Genomic DNA, 1,038 nt, shown 5'->3' with positions numbered 1-1,038 from the left:
TTCTATGTGTCGTCGTCACCATTATTGTTATTTCTGCCGCCTTCCTTTCCCTTTGTTTTTGCTTTTCTTTCTTTCTTCCCTTTGCCAGCCAGGGCCCGCATGCACAGCCCAGCCTGGCGCGGGTCTCCCCGTCCTCTTCCTCAGCACCCCCAAAGCAGCTGCAAAGCTCATGTTCAAACACCTGGAGGGGAACCCTCTCCAGAACCCCAGTGTCTTCCCTGAATGGCTCACAGGCTGCCTCAGGCCAGGCCTGGGCGGCAGGAGGTCTGGAGGTGTTGCTTTTGCCTGTCTAGCTTCTTGTTAATTGGGGTAAAAAGTAATCCGGGCTGGCAGCCCTGAGCAACTTTTCGATATGGTTTTAGGTCATCTCCAATTCCATTATTATTCTTGAGTGTGGGTGACCGTCCTGGGCTTGAACTCGGGGCCTGGGCGCTATCCCTGACATGCTTACTCCAGGCCAGCACTCTACCACTTGAGCCACAGCTCCCTCCCTGCTTTTTGGTGGTTAATTAGAGATAAGTGGCTCAGGACTTTCCCACCTGGGTGGCCTTCAAGCCTTGATCCTCAGATCTCAGCCTCCTGAGTAGCTGGGATTACAGGCGTGAGCCACAGGGCCCCTGGCTATTCCTGCTTTTTTTTTTTTCCAACACTCAAGTCATATGCTAGAGGTGATGACAGTTACGTGACTCCATTTTGTGTCTGACTTAATTAAAAACTGGCTGAGCAAGGACCGAAGACAGAATGACTTACTGACTTATGAAGCACATAAATGTCACTGTTATGTTCATTGTGGGATTGTTAGTATAAATCATGGCTCTTCCCATTTGCAGCCACCTGCTCCTCACAGTATTCCTCACAAACATTTCACAAATTTCTCACAGTATTTAACGAATGCATTCTATTAAATATCACCTGTAAGCCGGGTGCTGGTGGCTCACACCTGTCATCCTAGCTACTCAGGAGGCTGAGATCTGAGGATCACAGTTCAAAGCCAGCCCGGGCAGGAAACTTTATGAGACTCTTATCTCCAATGAACCA

Source organism: Dipodomys ordii, unplaced genomic scaffold (assembly GCF_000151885.1).
Source record: "Dipodomys ordii isolate 6190 unplaced genomic scaffold, Dord_2.0 Scaffold29, whole genome shotgun sequence".
Lineage (NCBI taxonomy): Eukaryota > Metazoa > Chordata > Mammalia > Rodentia > Heteromyidae > Dipodomys > Dipodomys ordii.
This window is presented reverse-complemented; position numbering follows the sequence as displayed.